Here is a 25,108-nt window from a genome sequence, read left to right on the forward strand (position 1 = left end):
GAAAATTAAATCAAGGTTTTTATTCCCCAAATTTATGATATTTAACAAATATGAAAACTTGAGCTGAGATTATTATCAATTATTGCATTTAGGTTTTTTTCAATTCTCTAAGCGATGGTCCAATTTTAATGTGGGGATTTCTGGCTCCAGAGAGCATAAATGGTAAGATGTAGCTCTGTACTAAAAGATGTGCCCACTGTGCTCCAGATAAAAACTGCATTTATAACTGGTGGCTTTGACTTGAGGATTCTGTGATTATACAGAGCTCAGCTGGAATAGGGAACAGAGCAGGGTACTTAGGAGTTAGAAAGAGCTGAGGCACTCTCATGGAACAATGTTTTCCAAGGATGGTGAGACAGAAACAGCCAGCAGAACACCAAAGTGTACTACTGTCACTGGGAAGTGACTGCCCAGCATGGGGTTACATTTCCCAGTCGCTCTCGCATCTATGTGGAGCCAAATGACTAGTTCTGGCCAAAGGAATGAAACAAGGAAAGTATGTGCCACTTCCAGACCAAGTGTCAAGTATACCATCCTTGTACTTTCTTTCCCTTCTGCAGTGACCGTGGAGGCTCACACTGAAGATGACAGCATCACAAGATGGAAGAGGGCTACATGCTTGAGTCATCACTTAGAGGAGAGCTGCCTGGGACAACTGACTAACCACAAACATCAACACTGGATCCTGAGTGACCAAGAAATAAGTATTTATTGTGTTAAGCCCTTGACATTTGAGGGCTGATTATTAAGTCAATCAGCCTATCTCAACAGGGTCTCCTAAAAAGGCCTCTCTGCTATCTGACAACCCAAGTTAGCAGAGACAGAGGATGGGGGAAAAGATAAGTGTGAAGCACCTCTTCAAGATGGAGAACCTTATTTCTCAATAAAACTGAGGGGGAAAAGATGGAGAATAACACAAACGGCAGAAAGGCAGGGCAAGGAAAGGACAAAGCACCAAGCTTTATAGTCACAGAGAATCTAAAAGTTCTATGAAATCAAAGTGGTGGAGTGAAATCTAAAATCAAATTTCTTTTTGATATGACTTGGGCTTTTGATTTGTTCCATGGCCTACATGACCAATGAAACAATAGTTACAAACGTATACTTCTGTCAACAAGCAGTGTTTCTTTGGTATTCAAATCATTTCTGTTCCCCAAATAATCTCCCTTTTTGATTGATGACTCTCCGCTCTTGATTTTAGGTCACATTCTAATTCATTGAGTTCCCTTGAGATTTCGGTTACTGGTTGAAGCAACAAGAAAGGCATGAAAAATAGTTCAAGATTTCATTACACAGATTAAAGATGTTAATGAAAGCTTTTTGATCCTAAGCAAGATCACTCAGGGTTTTCAATCAGCTATAGATTTTTCAGAGCTCTGAAAACATTCACAGAGACATGAAGCTGCACCCATTATTTACTGGTATCTTGAGTGTTAAATGCTCCTTGTGTTATTCTCCAAGGACAGAGCACTGAATTGGTATAAAGTACTAGCCCTTTCTTCTGAGGACCTACTCTGCTGGAACTGCTGAGCTTCATTTCCATCCATCTCTTGATCTGTGTGTATGTATGTATGTATTGATCTTAAGCTCTAATAAGGAGCTAGGCAGAGAATATACTAAATGCTAAAACCAATCCTGACTAGGGCAGAGTCTTATGAGAGCCCCAGCTACACCAAAAGATGGAATCTAGACTATGTCTTGATGCTTTAGTATTAGCCACTGGCCTCTCAATGCCTTAGTCTATTGGTATTATACCCTCAACGCCTGGCTCAGAATCCGGCACAGAGTAAATACTTGACAACTGAACACTGCATAGAACTAAGTTCTGGAACGCTCAGTCATGATTTTCTTGGAATGCTTTCTGAATTGGTAAAGTCTGTCTGTGTGGGCTTCCGCCTCAGTTTCTTACTAGGGCTGAATATCAGGCTTGCATACCAGCCACACCCCACCCAGCACTGATTAGCTCCTCCCACAGGGGCTTGCTTGAGGATCTTCTCCAAAAGAACTAAAAGATACTCTTCAATTGATTTAAGATCATCACTCACTCCTGCCGCATGCTCCCCTCCCACCCACATACACACATACAAACTGGAATTCTGAAGTCTCATACAAATCTCTGGTCAAGGAAGAGTTCACCCCACTTCACTGGATACTGCATTTTCAATTGCTGGATAGCTATGCACTTAGGAATATAGCCTATAAACCTGCCTTGTGTCTTAACTTGTCCCACTATTTCTACTGCTTTTCGCTCAACACCTGCTCACTGCAGAGGCTCTAGTAAGTCCCTCAAGAGAGTCTTCTTACTCCTCTAACCCCAAGGTATGACCTAAAGATAGTTAGAAGGACCTTTCAAATGATTTCTCCTACTTATCAGGCCTGGGATTTGCTATATGCAATTAACTACACACATAATTAGAAACTCACAAAATATGGTTGTCTTCTACCAATAACTCATTTAATTCAGGATTTACTGAAGGTGGAACGACTCAACCTACTTACAAAAGGAACTGAGGTATTATACACCTGTGAATAATTACAGAAAAAATGAGTGGGGGAGGGAGGTGGGCATGGTTCTAAAACAGTAACGTGAGGGATTCTTGTGGGGATATAACTGTTCTGTATGTTGACTATGTCAATGTCAATATCCTGGATGTGATATTGCATGATAATTTTTGTAAGATGTCACCTTTGGGGTAACTGGGTAGTCTGTATTACTTCTTTAAACTGCATGTGAACCTTCAATTATGTCAAAATAGAAAGCTGAATTAAAATAAATGAACGGGAGTAAAAGAAGCTAGGCAGTTTTGGAATTTGCTCTTAAAAGTCTTATGTACACAGGCAGAAAGGCAAATAAACTTTCAGCTAAAAAGGACTGATCTACGGATAATGAAAATTCAAGTAAGACACAGGTTATTCAGGCATTTCTCAGTAAGAAAAATGAAGAGCAAAGAGAAGAAACACAGTATCAGAACCTTCCAGAACTCACCAGGATATGAACCACTCAACTTCTAAGAATACAAAGAAAATGCCCCAAAGCAAAACATTTAATTATTTCAGTTCCCATACTGTGCATGCCATAGTAATAATCATAGGTGTAAAAAATCATCTTCTATCTCTACCACATCCCATTTAGAAGTCCAGCACATGAAACAGCAAAATAAATCTCTCATTCTCAGTTGTAAGTCACATGAGATAAACTGTGATTAAAAAATGAGATGCCTGATGACCACAGAAAGAAGTATTAGACTGTACCCCAAAAGTCAACTAAATAAATCCATAGCATTAACTTGGAACCATTTTTTTTTCTTTTATTTCTTAATTAACATACAATAAAATGGACTTTTTTTGTTCTAGGAGTTCTAACACATATGTAGATTCATGTAACTACCACCACAATCATGATTCAAAGTTTCATCACAAACATTTCCTTTCTACTGCATCTTTGTGGTCACACCCTCTCTTTGTCCCCAACTCTTGGCAACCAGTGAGCTGTTCTTCATCACTGTAGTTCTGCCTTTAACTTGGAACCCTTCTTAACTACTGCCACATAAGCCAAATTATTAATGACATGATTCTGATACGCTGTACTCCTCTAGGTAGTAATGCTAAGTTACACTCCTCACCCGTACCTTCACTAGGAAGTAATTACTTTTACTACCCTCCTGAGCTATTATTACTGATAAATAATGGTGAGGATTGCATTCAATGTTATTGACTATATGAATAATACTATTAACAAATTAGACTGCAGGTCTCACCTAAAACAAATGCACTAAATGGAGAGAAGTAAAATCCTTTCAATGAGAGGCCCAGAGCTACTTCTAGGCAGCCAGTACTATCTCTTATCAATTCTGATGGTGCAAGATGAATAACCTAAGAGGTGAGAAGTCTCCACTTTGAAAGACACTCAGGCCCACGTTTCTGAGTGAGTATGAAGGATATCCTTGCACTTCTCACTTGCATTGATTAGCCAAGGCTTCCAGGTTCCTGGAGAGAGACCCAGAGATCTGGCACTGGAGCACCCAATAAACTGGGAAAGATCCAGGCCTTCAAGTTGATGTTGCTAGGGTAGAGATCTTGCCAGAAATGCCAAGTCACAGGGTAAGTCAGAACAGGAAGAGCCTGTGGTCACTCAACTGAAATCAGCCCTCGGAGCCAGGGAGGGGACAAGTTGAGAACACATACCCCGGCTCATGGGGCCCAGCCAAGGACGGGCATATGCCCATTTTCCTTTCTTCATCTCTACTCTCAAAGACTTCACTTATTTTTTATCTTGTACTGTTTCATTGCAAGTCATCTCAAATCCTTTTTTGGATAAAGTACAAATGAAAGGACACAAACAGTGGTCAATAATACACTGGCTTCGCTTGCTGGCCTTGCCTGCTGTTCTTAAAGGCCTACATCACCTTTCTTTCATGGTGGCACCTTGGCTATCCAAAAGCAGCTTAAGTCGTGAGGTTGTGAATTACCATTAATCAACTGTTGATTTGGACATGGGCATTTCTGGAGAACCGTCCTAATCAGAACTTAAGCCATCCGGTCCCAGCTAGCAGTGCTCTTGGGAGAGCTGTCTAGAGAACTACTCCTGTGCCCCTGGTTCCCAGACAGTCTCAGACTAGAAGAGCTGATCTGGACCAAGCAGCACCCATCACTAAATGCCCAGTGGGCGCTTTTCTTCTATCTTTTCAACCAATTTGAACTAGGAGAGCATGATGGTATAATTGAAGAAGAGAACCAGGGAATAAGGAGACCAAAAGAGATTTAAGTCTGCGTGGGAGAGAGGAAAGAGACAGGGGGAACATCCAGCATATGCCCCCAGAAACAGGATTGCCAGATTTAGCAAGTAAAAATGTAGGCCCCCACCATTAAATTTGACTTTCAGATAAACAAGGAATAATTTTTAGCATTAAATGTATCTCAAATGGGACACACTTATACTAAAAAACAGTTGCTACTTATCTGAAAGTCAAATTTAACTGGGCAACCCCATCTATGAGTGGAGTCAGATAGAGAAAACTGGGTTTGCAAACAGCACCACTGGGCAAGTCGCTTAATTTTGTGTGTATTTACCTCAGTTTCCTAAACTGTAAAATGGGAATAATAATAGTGCCTACTGCATAGGCCTACTGTGAGGATTAAATAAGGTAATTCAGGTAAAGCACTAAGAATAATGCCTGACACACTGCTCAAAGAATGTTAGTTTATTATCTGGAAGCATATCAAGGGCCACAGTAACTGGATCGGAAAGGCGGCAGCAAACAAGTCACTTGGGGCCGCCCCTCTCTCTCTCCCTCTTCGGAGACAGCCCACATTCTGTCTATGGAATGTGCACCTACTTTTAATCTGAGCACCCAACCCCTACACCTCGTGGTCCTTCTCTTGCCTTTCAATGTATCTCTCTGAACAAATCTACCTTCACTCAAAAAAAACAAAAACAAAAACAAAAACAAAAACAAAAACAAAAACAAAAACAAAAACAAAAACAAAAACAAAAACAACCCAAGTCACTTGGCTTTCTTACCTTTATACAAATGAGCCCCCAACGCATTATCTCTAGTAAGCTCCTCCCCTGGCTGCTACAAGACCAGCTTCCCCAGTATCTCCCACTTTCTAAGGCAAATAGTCTCTTCTCCGGAAGTTACAGCTCCTCAAGACAACCTGGTTTCTGTACAACACACCATCCTTCTCCCAGGCTCAAAATCCAGGAGTCATCTCTGCCACTTCCTCTCTCCCGACCCCACATCCGCGATCTTTGGGTAACTATTTGCAGGTTGTACGCTAATTTCTTTTCAGTACTGTAAGACTATGAAATTCTGACTTGGCATTATAACCATGGTCTCCTTGGTACACACACACTGTTGATCTGATAAACACTCCCTTCAGAAGCAGGAAATATTTTTATTGATTTTGGTGTAAATCCCATAGTCAGTGCTTCATATAGGAAAACAATGTGAACCTTGGCTGTTGGGAACGTCACAGATCTTGGATCTAAGCCAAAGGCCTGAGTTTTATTTGGTTGTTCCTCTTCAAGAAAAATCAATATATATATAACAGACTTACAGATTTCCACACTTTTAACCACATCATACATGTTTCTGTGTAGTCTAAATCAAACTTCGTTTGCAACTATACCCAATGCCAGCACATGTTCATAGACATACCCTTCATTTCCTACCTCCATGCTCTTTTGATTTTTGTTACTTCTGCAGATTCACATTTTTGAGCACTGCATCAAAAGATAAAACATACTATCTCATCCTCATCACAAATCTGTCAAGTGTTTGGTATCATCATCCCCATTTGACACATGAGGAAACTGAGACTTCAAGAAATTCAGTGACTCGCTCAAGGACACATGCTAGTGAGCGACAGAACTTGAACCGGAATTGAAATTTTCTGGTTCAAAGTCCCATGTTCTTCCCATGACACCACACAGCTTCCCATGGATACAAAGTGCCTTCAACTGCACCCCATTCCAAATGTGCACCCATGGAAATGCCTTTTCTAAAAGTCTGTTTCAAATATTACTCCCCCATAAAATCCCTGATCACCCAGTCCACAAACGAGCTCGCCTTCCTCAGATTTCTTTAGCACGGTCTCCATCTCTGCAGTCATTCAATACACAACTGAGCACCTACTGTGTGCTAGCTTCTGCGGTAGGTGCTACAGAAACAGCAGTGGGTGACACAAGGACACTGATCCCACAGAGCACATGGTTCTGCCGTACAGATCACAGAATCACAGAGTGAGAGTTTCTCTACCGTCATGTCGTCATTTTACAGAAGACTAAACTCAAACACATGAAGTTCAGAGTCAAGTCTTCAGAAGCAGAGATCAGACTGGGGGCCTCCATCCACTGTGCTCCTGGCTTCTTTTCCCTCATGGGCGGCCAGCAAGCTCAGGGCAGGGAGTGTGTCTTACTCCCCTCTGTACATCCCTCAGCACCGGCACAGGCACTCCAAAAAAGGCTGGGACGTGTGACAATGGTGGCCAACAGGAAAGACGCCTATACCATTAGATCCCAAACGGACAGAACAACTAGATGTTTAACATTTATAAAGTATGTCACAATTCAAAGTATTCCCCCCCCACCATCCCTTAGCAAAGGAGCGTTCATAAATTATGGATGCACACTGCAGAGAGAAGCTTGTGGAAAAGATCACATTTTAAAAATAGAAAATGTTGTTTTCTATGATAATCTGTAATTTTTCATTATTTTCCCCCTTTCATTCAATCCCCAGAATTACAGATACCACATTAATACCTTAACTCATCTGAAGGCCACTTATCAACTTCAACCATGAAGAAGTCACCTAAAATTAAGAAGGTAGCAGAAAATTCCTCCGAGCAGCCAAAATGTATTTTATAAAGTATGCGCACTAAAGAAATACCTTTGCACTGATTCTTTAATGTTTGCTCCACCCCTAGTTACGGAGTGCTCATGCTTCCTCTGTGCAAGCGACTCACTCCGGGGCTCTGAACTCTTACTTTGGACACATCTCTAACAGGCACAGCCGTCTGATTTTCATAGCTCACAGCCAATGAAAAGGAGGAAACAGAAGGTGAAAAAGGTTGGCCAGAAGCAATCTATTCCATCCCATTCTCACAGTTCGTTGTAATTCCAACAGCCATAGGTGTACCTCACAAAAGCCAAAGAATGAAGACAACGCAGTGTCAGTCTACAGATTCCGACACACATATAAATAGACTGTGCAAGTAAACTTGGGTAACGCAGCCAGGTAATGATCACACGGCTATGGCTCCTAGAAGAAATATTCATTTATCTTTCTTAAATATTCATTTATCTCTCTGTATTTAAAAGGCAAAATCATTCAGCAAGACTGAAATTTCCTCCCCTTAAATTTTTCAGCTCCTGAACAGAATATATGTGGATTATCTTTCACCAGCAGGGGGAGGTTAAAACAAGGAAGTTCTAGAAATGTCCAAGTCTTTACCAAAAAGGCTGAGCCTTTTTCCAGTGTGACTGATTGGCTCCTGTAAGCAGCACGGTCTAATTTAGAAAGGTCAGGAAACAGTGTTTCACATTTACTGAGGCAACAAATTTAGGACAAATCAAAGTGGCAAAAAGGAAACACGCTCAGTGTGTCTGGCCCTTGTACAATGGCTTCAAGAGCCGACGTGGAAACTTCGCAATGTCTTTACCACTGCTAGAAATCTATACGCTGACAAGAAATCTTTCTTGCCATGAAATCACACTTGGCATATTTCTACAGTGAGAAGACGTCTATTCATCAACTCAGAGAGTGCTGAGCGCTTACTCTTCACTGCAATGAAACTAAGAAAGGCATGAAGGCATTTGCTATTGCTTTCAAGTGGAAATCATCATGGGTAAACCGAACTCCTTGGCAGGACCAGTGGGATGAACAGAGGGCAGCCAACTCCCCGCTGCAGCTGCCACTGAGGTCCAGCAACAATAGGTGTGGGGTTCTGGGAAGAAACTTACCACTTGGGATTCTCCAGGGAGGCTGTGTAGGTAACAAACTGTGAAGTTACCATCACCTTAGCACAATATGGAACCACCAGACAAAACCATAACCATGGGGAGAGAGGGGACTGTTTGAAAAATGCTTTCTGCCAAATTGTTCACATTTCCTGAGAGACAAGGACAGGATAGCAAATCCAAAGCTCTAACATGAACTGGCTGTGTGAACAAGTCACAGCCCTCTCTCGGCTTCACTTCCCCCATCTGCAAAGTGAGGAAGCAGTACAGACTAGAGAATCCCTGAAATAATCTCAGTCCTAATATCCTAGGCTCTAGGGTTCAATTGCCAGGCTGCAACTACGTGAGAGGGATTACCTTCCCCAACTAAGGCTATCACCATCGACTTGTTCATTCACCGTAAGAAAGATGGGCCAATTATTAACATTATAATGGGTCAAGCCTCCCTCAGGAACTCTGCTCAGATTGGGGCTGAATGACTATATGAAGAACAGGAACACGTGCTGGCCGACTGGCCGCAGAATTCCGCTCTGAGAAAACGGGTTATGATTTAGGACAAAGATCGTGTTTGGTTATGAAGATAAGTCCCCTGGGCAGAGTCTGAATGAGCTGAGCTGAGACCAGCCTAACAGCTAAACTGCTCTCTAAAAGAAAGGGGAAACAATGGGGGTGGTCAGAAAGAACTGAGCTGGAGAGGGAAAGAAAAGAAGTGGCAGGCAGGAGCCGGGGCCGTGCGGCACAGTGGAAGGCTGTCACAAACATAAGGGAGGCCTGGATAGTACCTTCCAGGGACTAGGGTCCCGGATCAAATTTAACTGGACACCTTGTATTTCAATTTCCAGTGAACAAGGAATAATTTTCAGCATAAGTATGTCCCAAATATTGCTTGGGACACAGTTAAACTAAAAATAAATTCACTGTTTATCTGAAATTCAAATTTAACTTAGATGTCTGGTATTTGTATTTGCTAAACCTGGCAATCCTACCAGGGGCAGAAATGACAAATATTCTAGGAACTATAATCTGAGGTTGTTTAGCTCTACTAGGGTGTACTCCCCCTCAGAGACACCACTAACCCATAACACAGATTTGAGTTCATTAGAAAACAGTCCCCCTTCCTCCCAGGACCTAGCCAGGGCACAAGGCTTGGTGAGGGAGTGGCTCATGGCTGAATTTCAGCCACCATTCCCCTCAATCCTGCCTCCCTTCCATGTCTACAAACCTTTAGCAAAGTCTGCTACACACAGCCCCAGGTCAAAGGTATGGGGGGCAGTGAAGCCCTCCCCCAACCCAGTGCAGGATTTGCATGGAGAAATGCAGGAAGAGGGAGCCAGGTCTATTGCAAGAGATGAGCCACAGAGCAAAGATCAAGGATTCAGTGGCCACAAAGAGGATACAGAGGTGACTGAGTAAAACAGTCCTCAGCTCTCACCAAGAATCCCCAGAGATGCTGGAGGGATTCTAGGCTGTCCGCTTTGCATTAGGTGGGATTAGAGTTGATTATAAAAAACAGGGTAAAATCTAAAGGTGGGAGAATTTGAGCATTTGAACATGATCACAAAACTAAAGAGGGAAGCAGAAGAGTTCGTGAAGAGTTACAGATATTGGAGAAAGAGAAACTCCTACTCAGACTTCGAGACTTGAGGTCTACTGTTAGGCGCACTGTCAAGCTTTCCCTGATGACTTTAGACAGAATTCATTCTTTCTTCCTGCCCTGGCACCTAACTCTGTTAACCGCAGTGAAACAATCAAGATGTAATGTGCATCTCTCCCTCTCTCCCTTTCCCCCCAACCAGATTAAAGAGTTTGAAGAAATATGCCTCTTTGGCATAAGAATTATTTCAGGCTTATTATTTTTAATAAACAGCAGACAAAGGAAAAGCTCTAAAAACCAAGTGGAAATTACCCTTTCGTAAAAGACATTTACATTTATAAGGAAAATCTCCATTTGTAAGGGTGTCTCCCTCTTGAACCAGGAAGAGGAAAATAATTAAATCTCTAGATATTCTTATTAATAGAGAAGGCAGACACTTAAATCTGCATAACAACCTTACCTTTGTTTACTGTCCTTTTCCTGGTCACCTCCCATACCTGTCTCCCCACCCCTGACATCTTCATCTGTCTTTAGCTGAAGATGGTATTTAAGATGATAGTTTGGACATTTGGGGGACTTACTCTCTTATTCTGGGTCTCTCCCATGTACACAGAGGTAAACACATTATTAAGTTTCTTTGTTTTTCTCTTATTACTCTTTTATTACCGAGGTGGGTGTAGGGGCCTCAGCCAAGAACCTAGAGGGCCAGAGGGAAAATTCTATTTCTTCCCCTACAAGTTCTATGAAACCAAGGACTGATTTTTTAACTTATTTTATAGCCACAGTGACTGGCACATATTAGCCACTTGATACATTTGTGGGAAAGAGAAAAGATGTTTGAGTTTGTAATTAAGGCTGTGGCACAATCTAACAATGACTTCATGTATATAAGGGATTGTACTGTTGTTCTCTGTGGCCACAGAGGGCAAAACAAGAGGACAGACGTCTTAAATGTAAGAGGAGGGAACTAGGCTAGCCAAAAGCAAGAAGAGAAGTGACTGGGTAAGCCCTCTGATGTGGGCTTTCAAAAATAGAAAAAAAAAAACAAACATTTTTTATTTACTTTAGTCAGTTTAGCATGGTCCTACCTCTTAAGGCCCTTTGCAGATCGAGAATCCTGTTTCTTGTGCCTCTGAAGTACAGTGGAAGCTCTAGTGTTCCTGTTTCCCTAACCGGTAGTAACACACCATTCAAATTGTAACGCTAGGCTATGGAGAGCCAACACTCTGGGAACCTACACCAGAAAAGCCTCCAAAGCCCCCCAGCTGCCGAGTCATAGGGGACTCTGAAGCATCTGCTTTGAGTCAGCTCTGAACTTTACCTTTAAGATAGGAGAGATGCAATGGACTCTTGAATGCCCTGCTAATTCAGTCCTGTTGACTAATCGTCTTGGGTTAATTTTGGAAGTGCTTTAAATGTCTGAACTCTCATCTGAAAGACTTGTAAACAGAAATCTGGAAAGGAGAAAGGAAGGACAGGTCAAGTCTCAGAACAATATTGCTAATCGTGATGATGAGAATTTCTGTGCCCTACCAAACTCTCACAGAGGTGTCATTCTCCATCTCTGTTCACACTGGACTCTGAGGAAGAAAGGCATCCCTCCTTTGCAAGGTGAAGCCCACCCGAATTGGTGTTTCTGTGCCCACCCTTCTTCTAGGGCTTTACCCTGTTGATTCCTGCTTTTTCTCAACTCACCTCCTTTCCCCTCTCCACCTCCCCTTCCTCCGGCACCGTTCTCTTGGCCTACACAAATGCTCAGTTCTCTCCCACAAGAAAAACAGTTTGGCTTGTGTGCTCCATTCCAAGCAAACCTGACTCGTCCTCATCCACATCCAGTTCTCCTCTTCTCTGAGGCACATCAAGTCCACATCACCTATTCCCTGCAGTTAGGAAAGCTCACGTGACCAGTTCTGGCCAATGAATTGTGAATGGAGGTAACATGTCATTTTGGATCAGAAGCTTAGAAGAGCAGATGTAAAATGTCCATACACTTTTTCCTTGAAGCAGCAACTAAGGAGACTTCATGTTCTAGAAGGTATAGCAGCAAGATGATGGAAGGCTTTGTCAGCCTGAGTTAAACAGAGACCTCTCCCCTAGCTTGTGATGATCACAGAGGATGAGTGAGAAATCAGCATTTCTCATTAAGACAATAGTTAAAAACATTGAGATTTAAGGGTTGTTCGTTTGGCATCTTCTAGACAATCCTGATCAATGTCTTCCTTCTCTCTTGCTTCTACTTTACTACCAATTTCCTTCACATAAAAGTCTAGCACATGGTTCTCAAATCTACCTGTGCATAAGAAACACTTAGCTTTTTAAGAAACCAGATTTCTACACCCCGCCCTAGACCTGATGAATCCGAATACAATTTGGGGGCTGAGGCCTAGAAACTCATCTTTTTTCTAATCTCCCCAGCTGACTCAAGGCAGCCAGCCTGTACCAATCCTCAGACATGCTTGAGGAGCACTGGTGTCCATCGCCTCCCCTCCTGTTTACACATCAACACTCCCTAACTCGGCTTCTCCATCGCCCTCCCCTTACCACGGATGAAACTGCTTTCTCCCAGACCATGCCCGGCTTCTAGGCCCTCCTCAGTGTGAACCACTAAGTCCCTGTCCTACTCAAATTCCCTTTGGCATTCTTACCTGCCACTCTCTCTTTTTGAAATTTTCTCCTCCCTCACTTTCCATGACGTGGCACTACTGTTGCTCTCCTTCCGCCTCTATAACCAATACATTTTTGCTTTCTCTTATTTCCTGTCAACTTTCATCCTCGATAGAAGTGACCCTATGGTTTCAACTTCAGTCCCCTGCTCTCTCTCCATTATATACCTTCTCCCTCTGCTAGTGTGCCAGAGCCGCCGTAACAAATAACCACAGACCAGGTGTCCTATCTCCAAATAAGGTCACATATTACAAGGTCCTGGAAGTTAGGACTTCAACATATGAATTTGGGGAGGACACAATTCAACCCATAACACTCCCTCAGTGATTTCATCTACTCAGTGGTCTGAATGATCACTTTGGTGATTGGGACCCATCTGTCTTGGCCTTGACTTCTCTTCTAATCACTAGTTTATGGATTTAAAAACAACAGTATTGTGAACCTATGATTTCTTAGGTATACAATGAAAAAGTCCTTCTCCATACAGAGCTAACAGAAACTCATCACACAAAGAGCTGCGAGGGAAGGTGGTGCAGAGGTAGAGAGCATAAGCAGACAGGGAATCTGTGGCAGGGCTTCTACCCTAGTCTTACTGCACGTTTCCAGCGGCATTCTGGGTATCTCTATTCAGATGTTCAACCAGCACCACAAACTCAACATGTTGAAAACCAAACAAATTTCCCCTTTCAAATCAATGACCCCAGCTGATTTCTCTAGTTCTCGGATGGACCCTATTCATCTAGTCACCTAGGCTTGAAAAATTGCTGTCATCTTTGCTTCCTCTCCACCCTCTGCCCAACAATCCATCAATCGCCAAGTCAAAGCCAGTTTAGCTCTCCACTATGCCTGTCAGTCCTGTGTCTATTCTCTTCCCATTGCCACCAGAGTAAGTCAGACCCACATCATCTCTACCTAGACCACTGCACCAGCCTAAGTGCCTTCCGCACGTCTGAGATATTCTACACAGTCCTACCCAACTAGCATTCTAAGTAACAGCTGCTCTGGCCGGCACTGGAGTCCACCCCAACACATCTTTCCTGCCTCCTCCCCGACCTCACCTGGCACTGTATCTGGACTACGACCTGTTTTCCCATCTCTCTCCATCCCTTCAATATCTAAGATGAGACACTCTATAGTTACTGAGGACACCAAATGTAATACCAATCTCTATACCCTCCTTATACTGACTGTATTGCCCTCAATAAATACAGCTCAGTAAATATTTGTTGAATTGCAGTGTGTAGTGTTCCATGTTTCACAGAGGGTATCTCATCATTAATCCTCAAACTAACCTTTCAACATGGTATTGCCTTCGGCAGGAGTCTCCTAATCCCACTCCCACCCTAAAACATACAATTCTTCATGGTCGTCAGCCCTTGGCCAATCTAACTGGGCTAGGAAATGGGGAAAGACAGCCATTCTAGAGCTTTGAGAGACTGCCCCTTGCTCAGCAAAGCATACCAGGCCAGGCAGAGGAAGGCTGTGTTCATGAAATTACTCTGGGCACCAGTTTCAACCCCCTGCATCTTGTCATCCTCTCTGCTTGCCCCCTTATTCTTATCTGGCTTCCAGCTAGTACAGCCCCTCCAGGATGGTGGCCTGTTTGGCCAATCTTGTGGCTCCTTGACTATCCTGCTTTCCTTCCCAACTATAAACTGCTTTCTTCTTCCAGATTCGTAACTTTCTGAGACTCAGCCACAAGATACCATCTGGCTTAGCCCAAGGACTTTCCGATTAGGAAGAACATAGTTATACCCCATTTCAGGAGGGGTCATACAACTATGGAGCTGCTCTCAAATCCTGTTCTAGAGTCTGACAGCAGTAACTGAAAACCAACTCCTGTCTTTGTTAGCACGAACAGTATTGCTTGCAACTGCCTGGGTGCATCACCTTCCATCAATTATTCCTGGAATCTTGGGACCTGGGGTGGAGGGATGTCAGGACTAAAGCTGATTAGTGTCTTAGCAAAATTTCGTCTGTCACCACTGTGTTCACTGACCACAGAGGGACTGTGCATTGATTTCCCCCGTTGTGTGTGGTGTCCCTTATCACCTCCCAGCATAAAGCTCCTTGCTGGTACTTTCTCTAGACTGAAAAGAGAAAGCATTATCTGCTTTTCACCATTCTCACCTGCTGACAATCCTGTCATGCTCTGAGACTTCTGAGATGGGTGATAGGAAGGTCTTGTCTGAAGGGCTTCAGGACACTAATCCAGGCAAATGGCAGATCTGGTATCAGTGTGTTTGCTCTGCTTCTCTTCACAGCCTGAACAGAAAGCACGAGACCACGAGAAAATATTCATTCATCCCACAAGTTTGTCAGGAACAGCAACTCAGTGCTAAGCACAGGGACTCGAGACTGCTTCCCTCAAGCAGCTCACAGTACAGTAGGGAAGAGCCAAACAGACCATGGCACTTTTCTATTATGATCATTCAAAGCAAGCATCTTCTCACATTTGGGAGGCCCCTGTTCAACCTTTTCTCATCAGCTTCTGTCTTTTTTCTTGCAATGGAAAATGAAGGGTTTGCTTAGGAATTATTCATATTGATCCAGTGGGCAGAAGATAAAAGATCTGCATGGCAATGGAGATAGCCTTTACTTTGCAAAGATTATTTAGCCACAGACAATATTCCATTCACTGGAGAGACTGCTTCATTTTCTCTTTCCTTTGCCTTGTGGATACCATATCGTCAGGTAGCATAAACTTGAAAATGTTCCACCTGCACAAAGAGATCATTTCCACATATCGTGAACAGAGCAGAGGTAGAGGTGAGGCCATGCTGCTAGAGAGACACAGGAGGCCAGGCCTAGTACCTGGGAAGTGGGGCTTGGGCAAGACTTCTTAGAGGTGATGCTTGAGCCAAATCTAAAGGATTGGGGTAATGGGCAGGAAGCAAGTCAGGCGCAGAGGACCATGGTGGAGGAGAGCCTCACTCCAGCCAGGGCAGAGTAGGAGGAATAGCATGAGGTAGGGAGCACAGCACTAGAGATTACTGGACCATCAGCAAGAGATCAGAGATGAAGCCGGCATGATGGACTGGGTCAAGTCACCAATGAGCTACCTTCACTTATTTGGCAAATAGAAACAAAATATCTGCAAATTATCTGTAGAAGTATCTAGTATTTGGGAAATCTCTTTGGCGACTTTGGGTATGATTTCTCCTTATGCTGTGATAAAGCATTTCCCTTTCTCCTCTAAATGGATAATGATATACCCAAAGTATCCTGGGTGTCCTGTCATTTGGGAGCCTCTTTAAGTCATTACAGATATCTGAAAGATTGGTGAAAGTCACTGGATCGCCTTTGAAAATACAGAGGCCATTAAAGCCCTTCTATGAATGTGTAATAACAAATGTCCAATTGCCTGAGACAAGTAGTGGACAGGCGCTCTGCCTGGACCAAACAACAGGTGCAGTTTGTAGTGATTAAAAGGAACCTCTCACAAATAAGAGTGAAGAGAAGTGGGACAGGAGGGACGAGACAGGCCATTTGAATGGACAGTGAGCTGGTGACAGAGCTCAGCATGGCTCTTTGAAGATGGTGACCACAGTGATCCAGGGCTGAGGAGAGCCAGAGAGAAGCTCCCAGTCAGATGTCCGTGCAGAAGGAACTGTAGTATATATTCGTTTCCGGCAGCCACTGTAACAAATTACCACAGAATTAAAACAACAGCAAATTTATCACAGTTCCAGAGGCCAGAAGTTCAAAATGAAGGTTTCGGTAGGTCTGTGCTCCCCCAGGAGGCTCTAGGGGTGAATTCTTCCCTGCCTCTTCTGGCTTCTAGCGGCTGGCAGTACCCCTTAGTTCATGGCCACATCATTCCAAACTCTGCCTCCATCTTCACGTGCCTTCTCCTATTCTGTCTTTCATAAAGATGCTTGTTTTCGGATTTAGGGTTCACCTGCACAGTCCAGAATAATCCCATCTCGAGATCCTTAACTTAATTACATCTGCAAAGACTTTTTCCAAATAAGGTCACATTCACAGGTTCCAGAGATTAGGACACAGATATTCGGGAAAGGGGGGGGGCACCATTCAAGCCACTACAATAGTGTTTACAAGAGGGAAAGGTATCCTCTCTTTTTCTGATTGTAAAGTTAATTACAAAGTTCATTATCACTATAGAGAACGTTTTAAAAGCACAAAGAGAAGTAAAACCCATCTTTAATTCCACAATCCAGAGATAGCCACTGTAAACAATTTTGGAAATTATATTCCAGACTTCTATGACTATGTGTCTGTATTTATTAGGTTCCTACTGGACTTACTACTGTATGATCTGCTTTTTCTCTAATTACTAATATACTGGACCATCATCCAATGCCATTAAATCTCTTTTCTACAACAAAATTTTTACTAGCTGTATAACATGCCATCACATGGCTGCGTCAGTTTGATTAACCAGCTCTGTACTGTTTGACACTTGAGCTGTTCCTAACTTTTCAGTGTTATAAGTAACACTGGGGTGAGAACATGCACATGCTGGGGTATTTATAAGCAGACTCAGGTTTTATGATACAAAAGCCTACTGACTGCATATACCCTCTGTTCTGAGCTTTACTATAAAGTGTGTGCTGGATTGCACTGAGTCAGGCCAAGGATTTGGCCCAGAGCTGAGAATCACTCTTCCACTCCTCTTTCTCAGAAAAATGCCTCATTATTCAGCTGCACCTCCTGCAACTCTCTGCCTTATGCTTTTCACTTTCAAGGGTGGGAGTAACACAACCGTTGTCTCTTTTTAAATCTTATATTAATGCTCACCATCTCATTTAGCCAAGCAAACCTTCTTATCCAATGAAGTATAAATACAGCTTTTTTATTTTAAGCTCTGTGAATAACAGTGGAAAAATCTACGATGATTTTTTTTCTTTCTCCACCTGCACTGAGAAATCTTTGTATCGAGTTGAATAAATGGAGGGTAGGAGAGGGGCCGTGGGTAAACTGAGTAAACACAGAGTAGTCTGAAAAACCTATTTAGACTCCTTAACAGCTAGAAAAGATCACCCTCAGACTGATGTGAAGGGGAAGCTTATGTCTGAATTACAACAAAATCAGTGCAAGCCCATCTCAAAGTCTCGTATAATAAGGAATACAAAGAGCCTGCAGACTGTTCATTAAAGAAACTTAGTATTTGCTGAGGACACACATTCTTGTACATAGCCAGCTGCCGTTGTGAAATGACACAGGAGCCAGCAAATTCCGATCTACCTGTATTTGTGGTTTCTAGGATTACTGCTGTAGAATTTTGGCCCATAAAGTGAATGCTCTTTCTGGTTTGGCATTCTGCGTTCTTAAAGTGACAAAGTGCTTTTTTAAAAAATATAGTCTTGATGTTATCTCTGCGTCTGAGTAGCACAAGTGGACAATTCTGATAATGAAGTCACAGAAATGACAGCAATACACCACCCTAGTATATACAGTTCTGAGAAATATGCTGAAAGTGTGTTTTCACTCACTCAGGTTGATCCAGTGGTGATTTACCAAAAAAAAAAAATTTTTATATAGTCCTGGCAGGGGGAGATTGTTGAGAACTTGAGAAAAACACATTTCAGCCCAAACAATCAACTCATTAACAGCAGCTTCTGTTACCTTGCAGACTCGTGTAGCTCACTGCTTTCCACACTGAGCTTTGATATGACGGCGTGAACACTGAGCCCTTGGATCAGCCAGGAACGTTATTTTATGTTTGTTCCATTCAATCATTTCATTATTTCATCAAATATTTACTATGTCCACTATCAATGACCTCAAAATCTAACGTGAAGGGCAATGAACCAATGAAGGTGCACAGCCTGGTAAGTACAGTAGGAAGGTGAGAGTTCGGAGGAGGCGCAAACACCTCCCCTGCTAAACCATCCTCCAAGCCAAACTTCCAGGGTCCTACCATTTGGCTTGGTATTACTCAATGTCTAGGTTCTTCCCAGCCTGACTACAGAGCTAACATTAATTTTCATTTATATTGTGCTTACCTGTATGACCCATATTTTACATGCATTATATCTCATGTAATCCTCACAACTACCACAGGAGGTAGATACAAATTCTATTTCATGGGTGTACAGAAGATGAATAAAATTACCCAAGAATTTGAGCCCAGCTTGGCCTAAACTCCAGAGCTCTGGTTTATTTCATCTCACCATCCTGACTCTCAAATTTTCAAAAGGAAGGTGGCTAATAGGGTTAACAAGTGCAGAGGGGTTGACCAGAGTGAGCAAGAAGTGGTCTTGGTTCTGATCATTAGGCAATCATATCTGTGCCCACTGTACTAGTGTGCAGGGCTGCCATCACCAAGTGCCACAAACTGGGTGCCTTCAACAGAAATGTACTGTCTCACAGCCTAGAAGCCAGAAGCCAGAGTTTAAGGTGTTGGCAGGGTTGGTTCTTTCTGAGAGCTGTGAAGGAGAATCTGTTCCATGCTCCTTTCCAAGCTTCTGGTAGCCTCAGTGTTTCTTGGCTTGTAGATGGCGTTCCCCCGTATCTTCACATGGTCCTCCCCCATACAGGCCTGCTCTGTGTCCAAATTTCCCCTGGGTATAAGGATATCAGTCATATCGAATTCGGACCCACCTTAATGATGTCATTTTAACTTTATTACCTCTAAACACTATTTCTCATTTTGAAAGTTATAGAAATATTAAATCACTATGTTGTGTAACAGGAACTAACATAGTATTGGAGGTCAATTACACTTTAAAAACACACACACACAAACTCAGATAAAAAGAGGTGAGATTTTTGGTTACCAGTGGCTAGGGTGAGGGGGAACTGAATAAATGTAGTCAAAAGGTATATACTTACGTTATAAGATATAAGCACTAGAGATGTCATGTACAACACGATGAACATCATTAACACTGCCATCTGTTATGTATGAAAGTTGTTAAATACTGAGGGTTCTCATCACAAGGAAAAATAGTTTTTCTATTTCTTTCATTTTGTATCTCTATGAGATGACTGATGTTCACTAAACTTACTGAGGTCATCACTTCATGAGGTATGTAAGTCAAATTGTTATGCTGTCCACCTTAAACGTATACAGTCCTGTGTATCAATTATACCTCAATAAAACTCCGGGGAAAAAGACTTTCTAAAAATAAGTTACATTTGGAGGTACTGGGGTTAAGATTAACTTCAACATGCCTATTTTTGCAAGGTCAGGGAGCCACTTCAACCCATCGCAGCCACTGAAGGAGCACGTCCAGCTTGGTATTAACTATAGAAGGCACACAGACAGGGAATAAGGGCCCGGACATGATAAGGTCATGGGAACTGGCTGAGAGCTCAAGGAGGCTTGAGAATGTCCTCCAGGTGAGAGAGAGGCCCCAGTGGGACGGGAGACCTTCAGGAACCACAGGGCAGAGTCAGGCAGGGAATTGGGGGGGGGCAGGTGAAACTCGTCAGGAAGAAGGGAGCCTGCCACTTTCAAAACAAAAGAGAAAGGGAGAGAAAGTTTAAACAACTGACACTGGTGTGCGTTTCTGGAGACATCTTTATCACCTCAGCCGAAATTTCATCTCAGATTCTCTAGAAGCCTGCCTCGTATTTCCTCAGTAACTTGCAGTTACAGCTTTGTAACTAAGAACAGTTTTATCTGCAGCTCTAGATTCGCGGGTACTGCTTACCGCTTGACACGAAGTATACAAGAGCTTTCCCACAGTTACTTCTAGAAAATGTTTGAATGATTGAGTAAATGAACGCATAAATATAAAGAGAAGGGGACCACATCACATAGAAAAATCAGGTCTTGACTCTACTGAGAACTGAACTCCACACACCACACTGCACAGCTGAGGTTAAGCAGCGAGGCCAAGGCCTGCAGGCTGGGGTGCGGCCAAGGCCCCCAGCTGTGCCAAGATCCAGGACGGAGGGGGGCCCTCAGAGACAGGTTCAGGAGCCCGCTCCGCCGCCCGCTAGGGCAAGCAGCAGTTAAGGGTGGCCCTGAAAACCTCATCATGTAATGAGCAGCTTGAATAAAAAGGATGCCTTATTGCCTAGAACGTCAGTATTTCAAGCCAGTTGTCAAAATCTGAAGCCACAAGATAAGGGGCAAGCCCTACAAATTGGTGCATGGTGGGCATTTTTAAAAACAGTGACGACCAGCCAGCGGAGCTCCAGCGACCCTGGCGGTGCTGCTGCCCTGGGACTCCCCATCACGTCCACGGCAGCAGGTGAGGAAGCCCGTCGGACAGCGCTCAACGGCTGCCCCAGGATCGCTGGGCAGATCCGCGCGAGGCGGCGGATGCTGACCCGAGAGGCCCCTGGGGCCCAGCCCGTCTCCCAGCCTCGAGCAACAGCGGCCTGAAGAGCAGAGTGCAGCCCAGAAGGCGAGTCCTTATCAGTCTTCCTCTCGCCCTTCACAACTTCTCCTGGACTCATCCATGGTGTATTTATGGCAAGAGTTTATATATAGCTTACCTGCCTAAAAGCATGATTCATTCCATGTAAAATGTGACATCTTATAACTGAGCCCATACTCTACACTCTTTATTCTTTCACTAATTTCACAGTGCTCTTTTCAAATAAAAGCTCTCATAAATCAGTACTGTGTGTGTGTGTAATAGCCAAGAGAATATATTCGTAGTTAAGCTACAGGGCCTTAATTTAGTAAAGCCTACCCCAAAAAGACAAGGAAGGTCTCAGAAAACATCACAGGTTAAAATACTAAGCCCTCTTCATTCAACCTATGAGTCACAGCAACAGATTTTTAAAATTCTACATCAAATTATAAAGCTGATTATGTAGCCCAACTGCTACAGTACCTGTTTATAATTCAAATATTTTATTTTCAAAGTAGGGTTCACATGAAGAGACAGATCGCAAAAACAATGCCCAGAGACTAATTCAGTCAGGCCATTCACTGCTCTGCTATCTTTTTTCCCTTCCGTCTTCTCCTTTGGGAGCTGAGAGGCAATTAGAGCTGTCTCTATGCGCTCTGGTTAACCACGGAAAAGCTCAATTCAGAAAGTCCAACTGTTGCTCGCTCACGCCAATTAAAGGGCTCTGTGCTTAAATCTGCTCCAGGCCATCTTTTAGAAATGAGTCTTTCTGACCAAAATCCTCACATGGGAAAAGGCAGTGAAAATTAATTAGTACTATTCCTAGGCACCAGCAAGGATGCTGTGGTGCCACGGTGCCACTGGAACGCTCACCTGGGACTGGCAGGTATGTGCAAAATGGGCACCTGCTAGCCGATTTTCTAAATTGATTCTTACAGATGACAGATGCTGGCCAGCAAGTTCAGGGAAGTGAAATTCAAAGAGCAAAGAACCAAAAGTTGACCTGAGTGTTCAATTCACAACACACACGGCCTTGACCTTCCACCTCAGAAAAGATCTGTATATCAAGGATGGCTCTTCAAACAAACAGGAATATGGAATCAGCCTCCAAGCTGTCACTGGTGACATGACATTTAATGGTAGTGGAAGGGAAAAACAGCTCCTGGGTCCTCTTTTATGTGACCTGTTGTTGTTGAATGTCAAAATAAACGATGTCAAATATTCAAATGCTCAGTCTCTCCTGCCTCATGCTGACCTTTCCATCTCTGTCTTACCACACCCTACCCAGCTCCATGAATAAAAAAAAAAGAAATTGGCAAAGCACTAAATTGACCTGTCATGATGATAGAGTGGAACAATGTCTTAATTATAACACTGCATTCTCTGGAACAAAAAGTGGTTCCATTACAATATTTGCTTTGACACATCTGTCACTACCTAGTATCTTTGCCTCTTGTAACAAAAGTATGAGATTACCACCTACCAAACTTTAAAAATAAGTGAGGAGTCCCCTTACGTACAGGTGACTATGTGAAGTCCCTCCAACTAAGGGAGAGTACAAGGCCTAACAGAACAATGGGGCTCCTGGAAATAAAATTTTTTTCTGCATTTACTCTCTCTGTAAGGCCCACACTTGGGGTTTCGCAGATCACTGAGCTCTCATTCAGTCACCTTTACTAGCTCTTCCCCATCTCTTTGACCTGTAAATGTTAGAGGGCCCAGTCTGTGGACATTTTTCTCTACACTTACTCCCTTGGTGATCTTATCTTGTCCCATGTCTTTAAATTCCACCTATACACAGACAACTCCCAAATGTACCTATATGTAGCTTCTCAAGCCCAGATATGTGTAACCAGCTGTCTCCTCAGTAGCTCCACTGGAGTCTCTAACAGACATCTCAAATTTAACATGTCCAAAACCAAAACCCAGACTTTCCCCTAAAACCTGCTCCTCCTCCGTTTTCCCCATCTAAGTTCATAACGGTCCCATCAGTCCCACCTTCCCTGCTGTTGAGGTCAGCTCCTTCGAGTCATCCTGACTGCTCTCGTTCTCTAGAGCCCACACCCCATCTGGAAGAAAATCCTACTGGCAATGCTTTCAGACTACATCTAGAACCCCCTCACTTCTCCCCCCTCCACTCTTCCCACCTGGTCCTCTCGCCATCATCGCTGCCCTAGGTTGCTGCAACAGCCTCCTCACTGGTCTGCTTCTGTCCTCGCTTCTTCACATCTGTTTTCAACGCAGCAGGCAGAGTGACCCAGTTCACACATGTCACCTTGTACCCCTCTCCTCTGGGCAAACTCTTCTACCAGCTCCCAACAGTCTCCACCGGCTCGCTGACTGTCTCCAACCATCTGCCTCCCTCACTCGGGTCCGGTCACCTGGCATTTCACAGACCTGGCTACACAAAAGTCCATCTCGGGGTCTTTGCACTTGATGTTCTCCCTCTGCCCAGAACGTTCTTTCCCCAGATATCTGGATGCATCATTCCGTCAACTCCTTCAAGCCTTCATTCAAACGGCACCTTGTCAGTGAGGCAGTCCCTTGCCACCTAATTCCAAAAGGCACCCCCTCCCACACAGCACAGGTGTACTTCCTGTCCACCATGTTCCCTTACTGTGCTCCACAGCACTTACCACCAACATACTATACATTTTATTGTTTCATTCTGCCTCCCCTGACACTTGAGTGCATATTTTAATGAGATCAGAGACTTATTCCTGTCTTGTCCTCTGCTTTTACCACAGGACACAGAACAGCACCTAGCATATAGTGGGTGCTCAATAAATACTCTTTGAATAAATGAATTAAAATTCAAGGCAACTAGTTAATTCAGAATAAAAGTAAGGTAAATGTATTAAAGTAGCTATACACTGAATAAAATGTTCACTCCAGCCAATTATTTGGGGACTGTACGTGCATATGTGTGTGTGTAGAGAGAGAAACAGAGACAGAGAACCTACACCAATTAGCAATGAAGCAACAGAGACAGGAATGGGGGTGGGATGGCTCAGCAGAGGTGCTCTCAGACCCTGAGGCACCACCAAGGCCAAGGCCAATTTTGTAGGCCTAATGCTTTATAAAAATAACTTGCAAAGCTTATGATGAAATACTACTGACAATTCAATTAGAAAACACACAAAAAAGGCAGATTCATCTAACCCCCCGCTGAAAATTCTTCATTTTGCTACATAAAATGGCTACACCCAGTTATAGATATAGACAGAATGACCAAGTCCGATTATTTTTTTATCTGATAGTTCATCAATAGAAAAACAGACTAGAGTCAACAGAAGGGAAATGACAGATGCTACAGGAGGAAAACGTGGTTTACTAATGAATTAATAATCATGTTTGCCCTCTCTACTGTAAAGTCTTGCCTTTCTCACCACTCACTGCTGTCATTTGAGCGGGAAAGCTATCTTTGTAAGAATTTTTTTTCTTTTTTTAAGTCAGGCAGCTCATCTCAACCTGGTTTTTTTTGTTGTTGTTGGGTTTTTGTTTTTTTTTGTTTTTTTTTTAACCTTCTGATATTTTTCCTCCCAGACGTACTTTACTGTGACAGGATTTCTCAGATGAAAGCAGAGTTCAAGGCAGGTTACTATACACAAATCTAATTAAATATTTGAGAAAAATAGGTCTTTTGATCCAGCAAGAATTCAAAAATTTATTTATTCATTTCCTTTCTAGTATACTAAAAACTGAACTGTGGGGGTTTCAAAAATGGCTAAACACGCAAGTAAGCTAGTGCGAACATAAGCTTAGCTTCTGGGAGGGCAGAGTGGGATAAAGGCAGGAACACTGGCCAGGACTCAGAGTCTTGGTTTCCGTACCTATAAGACAGATATAACTCTTTTCCCTGCCTCATTCAAAGGATTACTATGAGACACAAATATGAAAATAAACGAGAGTGGGCCCTGTCAATTTTAAAATACTGTCCACGGATAAGCCAAATCACTGGGAGGACTAGGAGGAACTTGCTTTTCTACCTTATTCCCAAGATGGGGGAGCAAATGGAATTGTTAAAATGTAGAAACTTTTGTCTCCTAAGGAAAATGAAATGCTTTAAAAAGCAAAAGAACATTGTTGTGTTGAATCACTCAAAATTTCCTT

At 43.0% G+C, this 25,108-nt stretch overlaps 1 long non-coding RNA gene across 2 annotated transcripts in view; it reads right to left on the reverse strand.

Annotated features, from left to right (window-relative positions):
• Positions 1-25,108, reverse strand: part of LOC123616164 (uncharacterized) — a 124,811-nt gene that overhangs the window by 85,667 nt on the left and 14,036 nt on the right. The window contains exons 2-3 of one of the 2 annotated variants that reach the window (XR_006724051.2): positions 14,850-14,984; positions 11,377-11,509 (exon numbers count right to left, since the gene is read on the reverse strand). This is a non-coding gene — a long non-coding RNA (uncharacterized LOC123616164). The remainder of the gene's footprint in view (positions 1-11,376; positions 11,510-14,849; positions 14,985-25,108) is intronic. The other variant, XR_012504824.1, reaches the window with a different exon arrangement.

Source organism: Camelus bactrianus, chromosome X (genome assembly GCF_048773025.1).
Source record: "Camelus bactrianus isolate YW-2024 breed Bactrian camel chromosome X, ASM4877302v1, whole genome shotgun sequence".
NCBI lineage: Eukaryota > Metazoa > Chordata > Mammalia > Artiodactyla > Camelidae > Camelus > Camelus bactrianus.